General features: G+C 40.3%; 1 pseudogene; it reads left to right on the plus strand.

The window, feature by feature from the left end:
* Nucleotides 1–19091, plus strand: part of LOC149243125 (uncharacterized) — a 102883-nt pseudogene that overhangs the window by 52715 nt on the left and 31077 nt on the right.

Genomic DNA, 19091 nt, shown 5'->3' on the forward strand with positions numbered 1-19091 from the left:
TGTCTGGATTGGCAAGGAAGTTTCTCACTACTCCAACTGAATATGCAATGTATGGTCGTGTACATACCATGGCATACATCAAGCTGCCAACTACTAAATCTTAAGGAATATTTCTAGTTTCTTCCTTCTCCTTGTCATCACTAGGACATAAGTCAGTACTCAACCTGAAGTGGGCTACAAGGGGTGTATCAACTGGCTTGGCATCCTTCATATTAAACCTGTTAAGCACCTTCATGATATATTTTTCTTGTGACAACCACAACGTTTTGTTTTTCTTTTCATGCATGATCCTCATGCCCAATATCTGTTGTGTTGGACCCAAATGCTTCATTGCAGTGACATAGGTAGTGTGAATTGACAGTTGCAGTATGTGGGTGCAGTTCCAGCTAGACGATTCCCAATGCAGAGCTTCACAATTCAGTTTCCAGTGTAGGAGGACAATATGAGTTTCCATGAAGGGACAGAGAGATTTCCGGGAATCGAGACTCTAAGGGAGTGTAACTTTAGATGGAGTAGCCCTATGGAAGCTAACTCTTTAGGATCTAGGGAGATCAGACTTATTATTTTAGTAGTTGCAGAAGTAGTGTGGAAGCATCAGCAGAGGAATAGTAGTAGCAATATAAGTAGATCATATTTTGCTATGTAGTGAGGTGGGGTGATATGGAGTTATTGTCCCAGAGTTACAGAGTTTGGGTAGGTTCCATTGAGGTGTTCTCATGGATTAGTACCTTTCTATAGGGTCCAACAATATTTAGTAGGAGGATGGATCAGCGGTAGCTTTTGCAATCAGTACCAGAGTGACAGTTGCATACTAGTAGCATTCAGGTGTTGAGTTTTTCAATGCATTGTTGACAGTAGAATAGGTAGCTCAGTAAAGAGTTGGCAACAGTGCAGATTCCTTGGTGGATAGTGCAATGGCTAGTAGTAGTCAGGACTTAAGAGATAGATGCATCATAATGAACATATTTGATTCAGTATTTATGATACTTCTTAGTTTCAGTAGTTGCAGTTGCAACAAAAACAAATGAGAGGGAGTTGCAGTGCAGAGGCAGAGTTGGCAGCAGTACAACAGTGTCAGCAACAACATATATGCAGCATCAGAGTTGCGCAGTGGTTTTTGGGAATTATTTCCAGACACTAGTAGTGTGACATGAGACGATGTTAGCACTTGGATTGAACCTCAGGCTAAAGGAAGGCAATGCCAGGGTAACCACAAACCACGCTTAGCCAAATTGCTAGCCCTCCTATGCCAGGAGAGGGCTCTCTTCGTAAGGATCTCAGCCAAGATGAATGGATTAGGAAAAGGATATTAGGCTAGGTATAGTAGCACAAGTTTTGATTTGATTTTGAAGGGGTTTTGTTGGATCAGGAAGAGAGACGGACAGTTAGGGCTAGGAAATTTGGTCAAAATTGCAAGGTGTTCAATGGCGCAAGGTAGGTAATAAGGCTTAGCACTCTAGGGCTTGATGGGTGAGGTGTTTAAGACTAGTGAGAAGCTAAGAAGAGCATGTGATTACCATGGATCCTTCCTAAACTGTAGAAAACATAAAATGGTGAATATTTCCCCAAAGCAGAGCAGTGATGTTATGGATTTTGCCTATCAACTTTAAAACATTCACTCAGAAGAAACGAAATGATTAATGAAGTACACAAAACATTTTAACATATGATCATAAGAGAAGAAACTGAACTAAACTTCCTACCACATGGATCCCAAAGAAATATCTACAATATTTATTAATCTCCTGCTAAACTGCTACAAAATGATGTACAATCAAGGCATGAGCATCCAGCTGAGTCCAACCCTTTATAATGAGAAAGAAGAAGAATATATAGACATTGTTTTAACCTCCTCCTATACTCAAGGGTCGAATCCCTAAGATGAGGAGCTAATATAACCAATACTGAACAAGAAATTGGAATCTAGGCATCCTAACAACATGCTCTAAAAGTGAGGAAACTGATTCATTTGTGCTCAAATTGACTTTTAATCTAATGAATCTACCCTCTACTACTAATTATCCATCATATTTACAAGAAAAGTCATCATTTACATCAGTAAAACATCCTCCATGAGAGAAAATCCATGAACACAGTCAAAACTCAGAAAAATGGCCATTCTGTGCAAAATTTGTCCTACGCGCAGCGCAACTTTCAGGTCTGTTTTGGAGGCCTTCCTGGCATCCAAATTGACCTCATGATATCGCATTGGAAATATATTCAAGTCTACTTTCCAAAACACATGGAATTTCTTAATTTGAAGCTCATTTGACCCCTCAAAATTTGATTCGCCCAAGACTACTTCTGTGTGTCCAAAAAGTGGCAGAAAGGTCATTTTTAGGGTGTTTTTTGACTTTTTGGTGGACCATTTCTACCCAAAAAACTTAGAAAATCCAAAGGGTGCATGTAATCATCACTCTGAATCCAAAAATTCAAGCCATTTGTCCATTGGGTGGCCCTAGGAAAAGCGCAGTGCTGGTGGCATTGCACATTGAGCCAGATTTTCTATGCATGCAATTTCCAAAATTTGCAAAAAACAAAATCTCCTCCAAACTTGACCAAACTTGGTGAGAAGCACCATCATCAAGTATCATGATGAGCCAAGGAATCTTCAGCAAGTAACTTAATCTTATCCTCCTCTTTTTTACCCTTTAGAGCTTGTCTTAGTCTTGCTTTCATCTATTTGACCCTCATGTTGCAAATTTTGTTCTGGGTCCTGTAGTGATAGGCCATGTGCCTGATGATATGGTTGTCCCTATTGGCCTTTTGAAACAGCTTCTCCAAGTGAAAATTTACTCTTTCAAGCCAAATCTCCCTATCACCCTCAATTTCCTTCTCAATGGGAGTCAACGTGACAGGTGCCTCTTCCTCTTGCATAGCTGATTTACCCTTGTCACCTGTCTTTCTATCTTGAGAAGTTCCAGCTCCATGAGGACCTTCTTTTCACTGAGTTGTTTGTTCTCTTGTTCCAGATATGTGATGTTCTCTCTTGTCTGTGGTTGGTCCCTCCCGTCTGCGGTTCGAGCTGCGGCTCGTACGCGGTTTGAATCTGCGAAGGGTTTCTGATTCGTCTCTCCCGTGTGAAGGGTGTCTGATTCGTTTCTCCCGTGGGAAGGGTGTCTGATTCGTTTCTCCCGTGGGAAGGGTTTCTGCAAAGGGTTTTTGCAGAAATACTCAACATTATACATGGAATAATCGTATTACTATTATCCGGTTCGAAGGGTTTCTGCGGAGGGTTTTGCTCTTCATGATTCATCTCTGCGATAAGAAGGATTTTTGATTCGTATCTCTGGCGCGAAGGTTTTTCACCGTGCGAAAGGAAATTCAAATTTTTGGGAGTTGGATCTAATCTGTGGTTTGAGCTGTGGTATAGATCTACAAATTCTTGCTCGTGTCAATTAGATCTACGGTTTGAGCTGCGGCTCATCTCTTCAGATCTGCGGTTTGGCTCTCGATCTGGTGCAGATCTGCGTAAAATATGGCTCCGAGCTTCGCAAAAATAACTGGTGGCTCATCCGCCTCTGGAGGGCAATCTCCTACCCATATCGTGAGTGAAGCCCCAGCTCCCACTATCCAAGTGGTCCAGGACTCACTCGATGAAGCTTTGAAGTTCTCCGAAAGTGCCCTAATTTGCCGGTTCAATGGTTTTTGGCCGCGGCTGATAGCACTCCACAATTGGATCTCGGAGGTATGGAAGCCTATCATTTCTGATGAAATTAATATCTACCCCTGTGCTAGAGGTTTCTTTATAGTAGATTTTGAAAATCCTGAAAGCAGACAATGTATTCTAGATTCCGGCCCTTGGTTTTGGGAAAAATCAGGCCTATTCATGAAGCCATGGAACCCATCATTCGATCCCTCTACAGCAGTGATAACCTCAGCACCAGTTTGGGTGAGATTGCCAAGCCTACCCTTGCATCTCTGGAATCTCTCCTCGCTAAAAGCCATCGGAAATGCAATTGGGAAATTTTACTGCACGTGCCCAGAAACAGAGGAATATGCCAGAACCACCTATGCACGCATCTGTGTGGAAATGGATTTCAGTGCCGGATTCCCAACTGAAATAAACCTAACAAGTAAAGACTATGTGTGGAACCAGAAGCTTGATTATGAAAGTGTCCTCTTCAGATGTCGATCGTGCTTTGAGACGGGGCATCTAGCCAAAAATTGCCCAAAAGCCTCTGAGAAAAATTTTGCTAGAAAAAACCACCACAGATCTACATGGTGGGAAGGAGCACAAAAAGAACACTACACTGTCATCAAAGAAGAATATTCTAGAGAAAACTCTGAGTCACAAGAAATCAAGGAAGAACGAAACAACTCTCAAAGCAAGCAAGGAGAAAGCCCGCCCCAACAAATCAACAGTTATGAGGATTTGAATAACGCAGAAAATAAATCTTGATTTAACAGCAAAGTAGATCTCCTAAACCAAACTTCTCCGACTATAGATCACGAAGCTAAGACACCAATGTCCCAAGAACCAGAAGAGATGAAGGAGATGCAAGACAAAGGAAGTTGGAAGACCGTAGAGAAAAGAAAGAAAGCTAGAACACCAATTTCGCCAAGAAAGACGAGGAGCCAGACAAGTAAAAATTAAGAAAATTGTAGGTCCGATAGACCAATTTGGTCTCAGTGGACGTTAACCATCATCATCATCATCATCAATAAATAATAAATAATAATAATAATAATAATAAATAATAATAAATAATATTAAATAATATAATATAATATTAAAATACAAGAAAATAAACAATAAACAATAAATAAAAAATAGTAATAGTAAATAAATAATAAATAATAATAAAATAATAAATAACAATACTAAATCTCTAAATAAATATAAATATAAATAAACAAAAAATAGTAAAAATCAATAAAGCTATCAAAAAGTAAAAACAAAAGAAATAAAACAAGAAAGCAGTAAAAATCAGTAAAGCTATTAAAAAGTAAAAACAAAAGAAATAAAACAAGAATGCAGTAAAGTTGCATGTGGACACATGGAGTGTGTGCATGTGGTTTTCCTTCCAATGTTTGCTCTATTTAATAGATGGTGAGGAAGATGAGAGGCATTCCATCATTCCATGATTCCGACCATCGTCCTCAAAATAGTGTCAATTTGCATTGCTGCAGTCTTTGGGTTTATTCAAAGACTGCAGCAATACAAATTGGCACTATTCCGAGGATGATGGTCGGAATCATGGAATGATGGAATGCCTCTCATATTCCTCACCATCTATTAAATAGAGCAAACATTGGAAGGTAAACCACATGCACACACTTCATGTGCCCATATGCAACTTTACTGCTTTCTTGTTTTATTTCTTTTGTTTCTACTTGTTGATAGCTTTACTAATTTTTACTGCTTTCTTGTTTTATTTATTTTGTTTTTAGCTTTAGTATTGTTATTTATTATTTTATTATTATTTATTATTATCATCCATTCTCTTGGGAGAATAGTGTTGTGAGACAAAGGATTCCCTGGCAGTAGTACGTTGATTGAGGGCTCGAGGGTGGCTAGTTGTAGCAAGATTTTTGCAATTGTGCCTACGGTTGGGTGGAGAGTCATCCCCAAGACTTTATTGCAATTAGCGGAATTCAACTAGCGTTCAACCTTGAAATCACAGATAAGAAACATCATTTCCACAGGTAAGTTGTCTCTACTCATGTTTTTGAAATTTGATGTTAATTAGTTGATAAATTGTGTGTTGATTATAAAATCGCATGATTAATCTAATTAATTACAGGTTTTTATTTCGGGTTGTTACATGATGACATACTTGTCTCTCCCTAAATTGTCCATCAATGCTTGGACTTGAGCCTCCTTTTCCTGTATGATGATGTCCTTTATTGTTTCTTCATCCTGAGCCTCTAAGTAAATTGTTTCCATGCCATGATGAGTATAATGCTTCTCCGGCTCATCATGCTTTGTCAAATCAAAGTCTCTTTCTTCCTCCTCATCATCAAAACTTTCCTCTGGCATCTTTTCTTTCCCTTTGTGCAGTTTTTGCACCTGTTCCTACTGTGTTGATGAAGAAGGCAAAGCCCCTTCCACATCTTGTGGAGCAAGCATTTGCCTATGAGTTGATGAAGAAGGCAAGGTCCCTTCAACATCTTGTGGAGAAAACCTTGCCTATCAACTGCAAACAATCTCCTTGTGCCCCTCTAGTATGTCATGTAGGTCCTAGGCACTTCAGTAGCTTTAGTTTCTTTGGCATTCTCATATGTCTTCACCTGAGAATTGCTAGAAGGTCCTCCTGATTCTTGGAATATTGGTGGAGGAATTTGAGGACCCATGAAGATGTCATGAGCAATAAATGTCTCCCAAGAGATGTTGAGGAGGCTAAGATGATGAAGCAGAATCATCTTGATCAGGGAATAACAATAAATACTACTCATCTGCTGAGGGTATGGCTTTTTCTGCACAAAGTGGGCCATCTTCTCAATATTCCTAAACAAGAAATAAGGGAGGTTTAACAACCTCATCCTGGTAAAATGCATGAGAATCCTGATGTGATAGGTGTATAGTCTGGAAAATCTACCCTCACAAGTGAAATATTTCATGATGATTTTCATCATGGGGGCAAACTTGTCTTCAAGAAATCTAAAAGGAAAAAGCCTTTTTGCTTCATTTCTATACCTGGGTTTGATGTAAGGCTCATAATAGTGTTCATCCAGGTCCTGTGCCTTGTACCACTTATCCCCTACATTTGGAATCCTGGTTTCATTTTCAATGATGGAGGGTGAAACTGTGAATGTCACCCTAGTAAGAGTCACCTTGTTGTCCCGAAGATTGGCTACAAAAAGCCTGGTGAGCTCAGGGTGGTGTTGAACTCTCTCTACCTGCTCACAGAACTCATAGCACTGTAGATGCCTGAAGCAAGTGACAGCAATATGAGAGGCCTACAACTCTCTGAAGTTTGATGGCTCTTCCATAATAATTCTGCCTCCCTTATGTGGTTTTCTTTGATGCCTAGTTCTATCTGTTGAACTATCACTGCCGGTGTTTTCCTCCTCATAGTATTTGTCCTCTCTGTCCATGTTTGCAAATTTTTAGGTTGTGCACTCCTAGAAAAGGGATGAAGGGAGTGAGCAAGAGTGATTAGGAATAAGGGAATGGGAGATGACCTTGCGAGGTATTTGGTGGGTTAAGAAATGAATGGGAGGGTAGGAATCATGAAAATGAGGGAGAGGGGCTTGGGTCCTTTTTGAAGTATAGCTTGTGGGATGAAGGATGAAGGGGTATAAAATGTTATGGAATGATATAGGGGAGGGGTTCGGGGCTTTACTGATAGGTGTTGGGAGAAATAATGGGGGTTAGGCTTTCTATGGTGCAATTGAGGAAGAATCTAGGGTTTCACTTTTTCCAATGTAAATTACCTTCAAACACTCCAATTGCAAATCAATGATGAGGTATAGTAAGGACACTTACTTGCTTGAGGGATGAGAGGGTGATTTTCGACGTTTTTAGGAAGCTGGAAGCTCTTTGGGCCCTTGCTGCTCAACGTGCAACGCTTGCTACGGGTGCGCAACGCCCTCTTGAACACGCAGCGCAGTGTTATTTTACACTTCTAGAATTGCCCTACTTGAAACTCTCATCCTGTACGCGTAGCGCTCCGGCCTGAATGCATAGCGCCACCTCCACTACCTCAAAGGTGTAGTACCAACCTCCAGAAGTGCAGCGCCACTTCTCCTTGGCCCAAAACTCACTCAACTTCTCCTCTTTTCTTCACCTTTTGACTCCTTCTTTGCCAAATGAGAATGATGAGTTTGAAAATGAAATGTGACACCTTATATAGGAGTAGATTTTTATTTTTCACTAGAAAAACCCACTTTCTAATGTTTCTTGACCTTTTTCAAATCTTTGTTTTAATCCCTTTTCTTGTTTGTTCCTTTTCAGGTGGATGATGCTCAATTTGAACTGATTTCTGCAGTGATTCTTTGTCTTGTAGAAAGGAGATATGCATTGGTGCAGCAGGGATCATTTATTACATAAAGTGACTTAAAATTACATAAGAAATATAAATTAACTCAAAATACTCTATTTTCACCTCAAAAACATGTTTTTCGAGGTGAAAATTACATTAGTTAAAAGGATAATAGTACAGTGATTATGACTTACTAGCCATCATTCTTGATTTATTTATCATCCTCATCCCCTTGCTGCCCTTTATATACACCTTGAAATAATTCCTTTGACCTTGGAAATGAAACCCTAAGACCTAATGAAAACATGCCCTAAGACCTAATGAAAACATGCCTTGAGACCTAATGAAAACATGATTGTATTTTGACCACAAAACCATGATTGAATACAACCTGAAGATGAGGTCAGCAAGTGTACTTTATGAGAGAGAGATTAGATTTTCTGAGGAGAAGACAACCATTAGTGGATCAGCTTGACATGACCTAATGAAATAATGTAAAAATTTCAGTACGGGACCCCTAAAATGAAAATGCAAAGAGCAAATTTGATCCCTGATGGAAGTATGCAGATACTGACTCTAACAGACAACACAGAGACAATGTTATGATAGGGTGTGAAGCACTATAATGCAGTGCTCGCTAAGAGGGAGTGTTACTTTTTGTAGCATGGGATGTGTTCTAGTCATAAAACTTGGTGGAGAGGCTAGAATGCATGAGATATTCAAAATCTAGAAATCATTTTTGGAAATTCCACCTAGAGATGACTTAATTAGATTATTAACATATTTTTTATTGTTTCCTAAGTATAAACTTAGGAAAAGTGGTTAATTAATCTTAATTAATTAAGTCAAGGTGAGAAGAATCTAGAAACTCACACAGATCAACTTCAAGATGATCTTATCCCTTGATTAAGTTTTAATATCGATTGTTGGTGCTCTGACAGACAACTAAATGGCTCTATAAGATCAAGCATGGTGCTGCTGGAATTGCTGAGAAGTTCAAGGCTAGATTTGTTTCTCGAGGCTTCTCTCAAAAAGAAGGTGTAGATTATGATGACATATTTGCACTTGTTTCTCACTACACCACCATCCATTCAATTATAGCCCTTGCTTCCTCGCAAGGATGGAATCTACACCAGATGGATGTTAAGAGTGACTTCTTGCATGGTTCACTTAAGGAGGAAGTCTATGTGGAACAACCTGAGGGGTTTGAAGTTCAAGACCATTAGGCACATGTATGAAGGTTGAAGAAATCCCTCTATGGGTTGAAACAAGCACCCCAAACTTGGTATGAGAGGATCGATAACTATCTGATGAATTTGAGATTTACAGGAAGTGAATTTGATCCGAACCTTTACTTTAAGGTTGAGGATGATAGACCTCTCATCTTGGTACTCTATGTGGACGATCACTTTCTGACAAGTGCAAGCCCTCTTATTCATCAATGTAAGAGAGAGTCGGCTTTTGATTTGATATGAAGGACCTAGGACTGATGCATTACTTCCTAAGGTTGGAGGCCTCGCAAAAGCCAGGGGATATTTTCCTTTCCCAAGGAAAATATGTTGTGAAGCTACTTGAAATATTTGGGATGGTGGACTGCAAGTCTTGACTACTCTGAAGGAACTTAACTTCAAGAAGTTATGCGGAAGTGTTGTCGGGCCTGATTTAGGAAATCCTTCTGAGTATCATCAACTCATAGGGGCCCTAATGTTCTTGATGAACTCACGTCCAGAGATATGTTTTGCAGTGAACACATTGAGTCATTTTATGGTCGAGCCTCATCATATACATTGGATTGCTTCCGATAATCTCTTGAGATATCTCTTGGGCATAATCACTTATGGACTCAGATACACTGTCACGAATATGAGACTCCATGGTTACTCTGATGTAGACTGGGTTGGCAGTGTGGTGGATCGCAAAAGCACATCAAAATGTTGCTTCTCTCTAGGTTCTACTTCAATATCATGGATGAGCAAGAAGCAGAAGTTGGTTGCTTTAAGCACCGCTGAGGTTGAATACATCGCTACTAGTTTGGACTCCCGTGAAGTTGTCTAGTTGAGGAATCTCTTTAGTGAGATGCTTGGAAATGTGATGGATACCATCATGATCTTATGTGACAACCAGAGTGGGATTCATCTTTCTAAGAATCCCATGTTTCATGATCGCTCCAATAATATTGAAATTAGGTACCACTTTATCTGAGAATGGTACAACGGGGAGCAATAAGTCTCCATCATATTGGGACCGATGAGTAGGTAACCAATATTCTTAAAAAGCCCCTTGGGAAGGTCATATTATTAACCTTTCATGAACGAATTGGAGTCATGGAGTTACCTTCTTGTGAGGGTCCTGTATGATATGGATAGTGAGCTCTGGGAGCTCTAGGGGGGTCGGGGTCTATGGTGGCCCATAGGGAAGCAAACTTCGTGGCCTCAGGTAGGTATGGATCATGCTGAGGGAACCAAATTTCCTCGGGCATCCTCCATGCCACCAACATGATCAATAAAAAAGGTCATGCATAGTCAAATGCCTTGCCCTCATCCTCGGCCTCCCTACAATCCTCCAAAAATTCATGACACAAGTATTGAACCCAGTTAGACTAGACTCCTTTGGTGCATTGCGAAGCCAAAGAGACTACTGGCGCTGGTACTTTATCCACGTGACAATGTCGCATGATTTTCCCAGCCAAAACTTGTGCAATTAACTGCACTGCGCCATTGGATATGGAACTTATGGTGTAGCCGCGTGACTTCTTCATCGACTCGAAGTTTTTTTTTTCATTTGATATGCCCATACTTAGTCGCTAGTTAGTTGACGCTGTCAGTACAGGGCAAGATGAAGACCGTGCAGCAGACACAGAGAACCGTGGGCCTTGCAGTAGAAGGCCCCACCACCGAAAAATTGGTTGAAGAAGTCCGTCAAGCCGCTACGCAAGGGACAACATACCTGCAAGTGTTGAAAATTGAATTCAATGAGTTGCAGGCGAAGATTGAGGCACCTCCAACAGAGTGACTTGAGGACGAGTCACAACTTTGTGTTGGGGACTTGTTGGGACAGGATCCCCTGGGGTCCATTTTGTAAAAGTTTTTGTTATTTTTGTAAAATCTCTGCATTTTGAGGAGTGGAGCGCGAAGGTCCTTAGGAGTCAAAAGGGATTTAGGAAGGTCAAAGCCCCTTAGTGTGTTATACGTTAAGTTGTTTTGTGACGCACCCATGGTTCGCGAACCATGATATTGTAAAGAAATATGCTATAAAATGGAGTCATAGCGAGTCATAGGAAATAATCAGTCATTGAAGATCTATGTATGGGCTAGTGATTTAAGTCAGAAGAGTCTATTTTTTGTACTTAGGCGAAGGGGAAGGCTCCTGAAGTTGTGTGCGTAGGGAAAAAGGAATCTGTAACATAAGGATTGAACTTAATAAAGACTATTTTGGAGAAACATCTGCGAATCTTTGTGTTTATGGTTACTTCTACATCTATTGTGAAATCACTCTGTTTATTGCAATTATCACAAGAAACACTTAATGAGTACACGAAAGTGTTAGATTTGTTACTTTACTTGATGATATGAATGTTTAAAGAATCAACGCGGCCCACACCCTCCCCATCCCATTATCCCCTCCTCCCCTGCCTTAATTTCCATAAAACTTTGTGTGCCTTCCACACCCGGATGGCTTAAAAAGATTCACAGCTTGACATTCCAGATTCATTCACCATTCAAACTCCTCCCTTATGCTCCAATAATTGACCATTGTAATTTAGATGGCTCCATCTCGGTAGGCTTGCATTTTTCTTCTTCATAACAACATTGAAGGGAATCTTGAGTCTGTATGGCCATGTATATTATGTTCCTTTACGAAGTTTTGCATCACTATTTGAGTCAGCTTGGCTGTGGTTTTAACTTTATCACTTAATGATCAATGAATGAGTAATATTCCTCCTAAATTCAACTCAATTGATTGTTTGAGTCAATCTTACAATGTCTATTGGAATATTATAAAGGGTTTAACTAATATTTAACACTTAGATGAATATTATAGAGACATAATAAGAAATTCTGACAATTCTTATTAATAGTGGAAGACATAAGAATAAACTCTAAAAACTAAACTCTTAGAGCTTGTGGAATTAGATCTCGGAAGCAACATGTTATATAGGCCTAAAGAGTGGAGCTCTAGAAGTCAGAAAAATCCTTTATTCGAAGTAGTCTAGCTATGAAGGAATAGGGAATCCCAACGAGAGGCAATATGTTGTTGTCAAGAATGGAATTTGAAACCATCCAAATAATTCTCTCTTCAGCCTCCATAAAAACTACCATGGTCCACAATAGAATTCTCTCTTTAACCTCAATCATCACTGCCATGGTGCCACCCTTCGAGCACAAATCCAAAAAATAGCCATAAGCCAGCCTAGTTATTGGTGCTATTATTTTTCCTTAGCCTCGAAAAATAACTGTCGTTGTCCAAGCACAATTCCAAATGACAACTATGCACAAGAATCCCAACAATAGCTAGTTTGTTTCTTACAAGAATGGAACCTGATACCTATATCCAAAGAATATTCTGTTTAGTCTGGATTGATATTGACTTCCACGAGTGATTTCTCTCTTGAGGTTGGATAATGCAATCACTCTCTAAGTAAAAAATTGAAATGATAACTAGACCAGTCGATGTACAACACTGTCATAAGATTGTGAAAACAAACCAATTTCTCTCTTTAGCCTTGATAATCTCTGCGATATTCCAATCATGATTTCCAAATGACAATCTGCTTTGTTAATGGCTATTGCAAATGTGTTGTTGTTGAGGATGGAATTTGAGATCTAAATTCAGAGAATTCTCCTCTTTATCTAGTTGATATTCTGTTGTCACAATAGACGTTGCCACCTGTAATTTTTGATTCTATACCAAACTAATCAGTGCACAATATTAAAATTCTAGAGTGCAATTCAAAAATTGTGAAAACAAACTAAGCTCATTATTTTCTAGAGGCTTGAATAAAAACTTAAAGAAAATTAAAAATCATAAGTTTACTAATGTGACAATAGTATATGACATCTATTATAGCGAAGGAAGGCTAAGCTCTCTTTCTATCCACTAAGCTAGAGGTCTAAATGGACAAATAGTGTTGGGAATCACTGTTGGTGGGTCTAGGACATTAAGTGATCCATTGCTTCACTACTGCATTAGTGTTGACGCTTATCAAGTTATTAGTATAACTTCTATGTGATTTATGAATTAATTAGGTTTTAAAATGGGTTATTTTATTCCTTCACAGCCAGACTACTTCCATAAGCAGCCTGTCAACTAAAGATGAATATGCTATCACTCAGGTTGTTCCCTTTGAATCCTAAGGGAATATGGCCGAGGTAACCACAAACCAATCTTTGGATCACAGGTTCTAGCCTACCTGCAATCAGAGAGGTCTCTCTCTTTAGAATTTAGCTTTGTTTAGTAATGTTTTAGGCTAGCTATGATGCACTGAATTTTGTTTTAAAGCTTTTGGTTGAATGATATCTTCTAACGGCTAAAATTTAATGTTCAGGGGTTTTAGTCCATTGGGCATTGGAGTCTGTGATTATGTGTTGCTTGAGGTATTTGGTGAGAATGGTGATACTGCAGGGCCAGATGGGCACTCATGAAACAATCTTCAAATTTGGGAATATGGATTGTTACCAGCCAGTGAGAGGCAACTAAGAATCTTTCACTATGCTGGTGATATGGAGAAATGAAATATTACTCAGGAGCAAATCAGAATTCCTGAACAGTATTTACTATGAAAGATTCAGTGTAAATGTGAGCAATTAAGAATTTCACATTCATAACTAATTCTGAAGAAGACATAAATAACAACAGAGATTGAGTTTAGGGTGTTCAATGAACAAATCCTGAACTATTCTTTTTCTCTAATGCTAAGCCTAAGAAACATACAACATAAGCGGATTATGAAAGAGAGGAAAACATAATAACACGGTTCAGAAAACTTATTGTGACATGAAATAACACAGGAATCCTGCAGCAACAAGAAAGCTCATCACAACACTTCAAACAACTCAGAACTTCAGAAGTTCCATCAGCTTCTTGTATTAAAAGTCTGAAATTACAGTATAGCTTTTTCAGAAGAGAAATCAACAACCCCAACAAATTTATGCGTGGGGATATATATATACAACCGTTTTTACAAAAATATCTTAACGATGAGTCATTTGCTCAATAAATGTCTTTACCAACTCTAAAAAATGGTAGATGCAATAGTTATTGCCACTTTAAATGAACAATGAATGACTGTTCACTTCTGTCAGAAATCCTTTGACTTTTGGAGGCAACCGGGTCGGTCGAGTGCTTTGCATTGATTTTGAGAAATCTGCCCTTTACTGCTTTGTCATGGTGCGGCTGCCTCAGCCCCGTCATCTGCATTTGTAGGTCCTGCTTTGGTTGCCAAATTTGATTGTTGAGTTGGCCTTTTCCACTCCTTTCCCAGTCAGAGCAAATATATTAATATTCTGAAAATGCTGACTTGTGATCGATACACAAAAACCTGGTGAATAAACCTGTTTCTTCACAGCAACGTTTGTATCATGCCCATCCACCATTCCTGTGTAGGCAATTGGTGTCTCAGGATTTTTCCTAAGGTCTCATCTGCCTCAGTGTATTTGTAATAGTTTGGAGGCACTTCAAAAAGATGTCTAATCTCATTCATAATAAAGAATAAATTCTCTAGTTTGTCATAGAGACTCTGCCCAGATGGAGGCCCTGTTTCCTCTGGGGCACTTGCTGATGCAGTGATCTGGTTTGTGGCATATGTATTGACTCTTTTGGCATAGTTTTCATGAGATAGTAACCTTCCTGCACTGGTTACCAAGCTGGGAAGACCTCTGTTATGCAATGTTGTGATTTTTTCAATAAATTTGTTCACATCTGCCTGCATTTCTTGACACCTTCTGTCCAATGTTTGTACATGATTTCTCAAGGTAAGCACTCTCTTTACTAGTAAAATGGTATCAGTTCTGCTGGTGATACCCATTGCTGCCAGCTGGGGGCCAATGCGATTGTTAAGGACACTGATCATCCTGTTGGCTATTTCAGGCATATTCCCTAGAGATGCCCTAGCTCTCTGATTTTGTGATTGGGCCCTGCCTATGAGATCCATATGCTCATGGATAGTTTCGATATACTGCCACTGGTCTGTAATAGATTGACCAATGTTGGCCCATAGGATCTTCTTAATTTCAACTATAACCTTATCAAGAGAAAGCTCTTTTTCCAGTTCCTTTATTCTTTTTTCAAGAGCCCTTACCTCTCTTGTTCTTTCAGTTATGCTCTGCTTTGATTTATCATATTTTTCTTCAATAGTAGCCAATTTATCTTTGGTCTCTTTTAGTTCAGCCATCTGTGCTTCTAGTGCTTCAAGCTCCTTCATCATATTCTGCATGCTGAGGTTGGGTCCTTGTTCTGATGTTGTTGTTGGTGTTGATACTCCTGTAGCTGGTGTTGAGCCTGAAGGGCCTGCCTCTGATGTCTGTCTGGTGGGAGGACCTGTTGTAGATGTCTGTGCTGGCTGACTTGGTACTTCACCTTGTCTTGTCTTCAATGCTACCTCCAATGCACTCTCTGTTTCCATCAACCTCTTGTATAAACTCAGGAGTAAAGCAACCACATCCTGATATTTCTTTTGCTCTGCCACCTCTCCAGTCTGAGGGTGAAGGGTAGCTGGCAGCTTGATATGCTTTCTCATAGCTGCTATGTCTTCATCTCTTTTCTTCAATAGTGCCTGCACACCCCTAGGGTCCTTTGGATGATGCCCCAGCTCTATAATAATCTCTTCCAATGGACTTAATTCTGTTGTCCTTGGCTTGAGATGATGCCTTTTCTAATTCTAGTTGAGCAGCAGTATTGTGTAAAGAATTTTGCAATTGGTGTGCCAGTAGGGTTTTATCAGCTAATGTGGAATAGAGCATCTCCCCTGTTTGCCAGTGTAGCTTGATTTGGTCCATGGGGTGGATGTCTTTGGCGAAAATCTCCAAGTTAGTTCTGATATAATCAGCAACTATTTGAGGTTGCTGCATAGTAGGCCTAAAATGACTAAGAGTCATTTTTTGTTCTTGAATATCATAAGCAGACATTAGCCTCTGCTGATTAGTTGGTGCCATTTTCAAGAGTTGATTGTAGATTTGGTACTTGAGAGGCTCATTTCTTTTCTTGATATCTATGAATTGCTGTTTGATGCTAGAGTCCGCCTTGGATCGCTGCCTTGAAGAACTCTCCTCTGCCCCATGTGGCATGTCTTGTCCTTGCTGTAAGGAACTGGCTGATGTTTCAATGCTAGGAGGGAGCATAGTATCTGTTGGTCTCTCTGTCAATTCCTCCTCTTAAAAGGGATTTAGCATCTGTCTTTTGTCACCTTGCTGGTTTATTGAAGTAGTAGGAGGAGTTTCCTCTTGCCTATCCCTTTTCCTTGTTCTTTCCTCATTAGTAGGTGTCTGTAAAACTGAAGATTCGACTGTTACCTACTGCCTTGGAAGGATTTGCTCTTGTGTTTGTTGCTTTGTGGAGGCAGGTGCCTTAGCCATGCCTTCTTGCTATTCTACTTGTTGTTCTACATTAGGAGGTGACTCCTCTTGTTGTACTACTTTGCCTTTAGCCATGTTTGCTGCTTGATCAGTTGTTTTGGCAGCCTGCTGGGGAACAGTGGACGAAGAGGCAGCTTCTCCAAGATGCCGAGGGGCTGAAGACCAAACCTGTCCAAAATATTCCAAGTCAACTGCCATTTCTAAAGTTTTAATGGCTCTTTCTGCTAATTCCTCTTCAGAATAATCCTCCACTAATGTGCCTTTCTTCCACTCTAGTTGGTTAGCATGTTTTTCAATTTCTGGAATGCTAAAGTGATCATAGGTGGCAAGCCTATACTTGATTCTTCTTAGGCTTATGAAATGGTTAGGGTCATAGGGTGCCCAATGGAAGCTTGTCTTGAGGAGGAGGCCCTTTAGAATTTTGTCTGCCTCTTCCCAAGCTTCTTCCCTCTTGTTAAAGATAAATGGACCCAACTAGTGCTTAATTTTCAGCTGTTCTTTCTTGTTTCTGCAATGAAAGTGGATCATATCTGCATTGCCGAACTGCCTGAAGTATTCTAATGCAAAGAGTCTCATGGGAACATACTTTGGTAGCCTGTATGGGGCTAGCTCACAGCCATATATTCTGATCACTGTGTGGTCTTGGTAAAAGTACCAATCTCCAATGCTATAGTTCTAAGAAAGTTGGAGGATTTTCTGCATATCATCAGTGAGTCTAGGAGGAGGGGAACTCTGCAGCAGGGACAATGCTGGGTGAATGAAGAGGTCAATAAATTCATAGTAGTTGTATGGTGAATAATGAATATGATGGCAAACTGATGTCCAGAACATTACAGATCTTCTGTTTCCCTTTGCATCTAACTTCTTGAGGAAAACAGGAAAGCTATCAGGCTGATTGTACAATAGCAGATGATATATATAGGAGGTGTATTTGAATACCCTCTCTCTCTCCAGGTTCATCAACTGTTCATGAATCTTATCAGCTATAAATGTAGCATAGTCATATTGGACAACAGGGGGCTGTCCTGGGGTGAACATGGATAGCATTACCAAGGTTGTCTCATCCACAAACTCACTGGTTTTGAACCCTAAGATGGAGGATATCATGTCTACTAGCAGTCTCCCAATGTCATTGAACCAGACATGTAGATAAGGGGGAGGCTGCCTGGGTTGGAATTCTGGAAGCATAAACAATTGACCAATTCTTGTAATTTGTGAGTTGGAGAGCTTGGCACCTTGCTCTAGTAAAAGCTGCATAGAAAGAGGAGTTAGTGGCTTTGCAGATTGAAACTATAGCATTTGGTTGATGGCTTCAGGAGTGATATGGAATAAGACTGAGCCTGAAGGACTCAGAACAGCCCTTTGATTGGGGTCATAATTTGTGCAGCATTGCTGAATCAAATCAGGGAACTCATTGACCTGAGGGAGATAATAAATTGGCAAGTGGGATTTCCAGATTCCCAAGAGGTCAGTACCATCTCTGTGCTTCTTCTTTAACTCACAAACTGTTTCTATGTGGTATTTGTTACACAGCTCTACAGTTTCTCTCATCTGATAATCTCTGTCAGCAAGGGCCAACCATTCTAGGTCCTTATGTGGGGCATTGAAAGGTGCAATATTTAATGCCACAGGGGTCTCCATTGTTAACTATTATTTGGAGTTGTATTTGAACTTGACTTTGTAGAAAAAGTAACACAGGGCAGTGAATTTCAATGAACAGGGCAATTTGCAGAGAAGAAACAGGTAAAGTGGGGTGAAACAGAGTTAAAATGCTCCTGAAAGAGGTTTAAAGAGCAAATGCTGGGACTGAGTATTGCTTTTCAGTGGATTTTATTTGGCAATGGCTTTAGTTTGCAAATGCGCAATAAGCTGTGGAAATCTTGGTAATTTTGAGCAATGGGGGTCCCCTACAGGTGAATTTGGGGATTACAGTGGGGGATGGAGGTTCTTCCTACTCAGGATTTTTAGTAATTCTTATGTTTTCCCTCTTTTCTCGTTCGATTTAGTGAATTTTGCAAGGACCAAGGTATGCAGAGGGAATTTGATAAGTACCTGGGAACAGTATGACGACGGTGTTGAAGGTCAGGTGAACACACGGCGCCAGCAGCTAGGGAGCAAGCTTCGAAGTTGGCGGACAGGCGATGTAACCGATCATGCAGGAATACAGTGCGTATATGGCGAAAGAAATGGAAAAAACAACTTTTGCGCAATAATATAGGAAATTTGGTATTTGGCGCCTTTTTAGTGGATGACGTCAGCATGACGTCATTGGTCCGGTCGGGTACGGAGGAGTGACGTGGCGGCTGGTGATTGGGAGTGACGTGGATGAGCGATGTGGCGGACAGGTCGGAGAAATGGCGGAAGGTGGGGTGACGTAATGCTGATGCGGAGATGACGTGGGGTGGGAGCGGGACAATGGTAATGAAAAGTGGTTAGTGGTATTATCGGACCGCTTAGTGTACGGGCCCAGTAATGGTCAGAGGTCGCCCACTCCAGTAACAGGCCGGCACGTGTCCCTGGCTCTACGTCACCCTCTGACAGATTTCGGGCGGTAAAGGACAGACGGAGGGGGTGGTCCGAAATCGTTGTGGGC

The sequence above is a fragment of the Pinus tabuliformis genome, chromosome 8, assembly GCF_031772625.1.
Source record: "Pinus tabuliformis cultivar Carrire ecotype Pingquan chromosome 8, CPIR1, whole genome shotgun sequence".
NCBI classification, from domain to species: domain Eukaryota; kingdom Viridiplantae; phylum Streptophyta; class Pinopsida; order Pinales; family Pinaceae; genus Pinus; species Pinus tabuliformis.